Source organism: Nanorana parkeri, unplaced genomic scaffold (assembly GCF_000935625.1).
Source record: "Nanorana parkeri isolate BGI_ZX_2015 unplaced genomic scaffold, ASM93562v1 scaffold563, whole genome shotgun sequence".
Lineage (NCBI taxonomy): Eukaryota > Metazoa > Chordata > Amphibia > Anura > Dicroglossidae > Nanorana > Nanorana parkeri.
In genome coordinates, this window is record NW_017306831.1 from 806,639 (window position 1) to 806,944 (window position 306).

The window sequence follows — 306 nt, forward strand, 5'->3', positions numbered from 1 at the left end:
CCAGTGACCATAATGCAGTATTACATTTCCTATGCTCCTCAGCTCCATCTAGTGGCCATAATGGGGTATTGCATTACATTAGACCTGAAAAGAAACTATACTAACGTTCTTTTTTGCCTCTATTCACACAGAATGAACTTCACAGTGATTCTGCAAATTGTTTATTAATAGACCTCATAGACAATGCAGAACTGGAGAGACATCATTCAGTGCTTCCTGCCTTACCCCTAATGACCCGAAGTCTGAAGAGTTACAAGGAAATGTCACGTATTTAGAAAAAACGTCTGGTACCAATGTACCTACCAG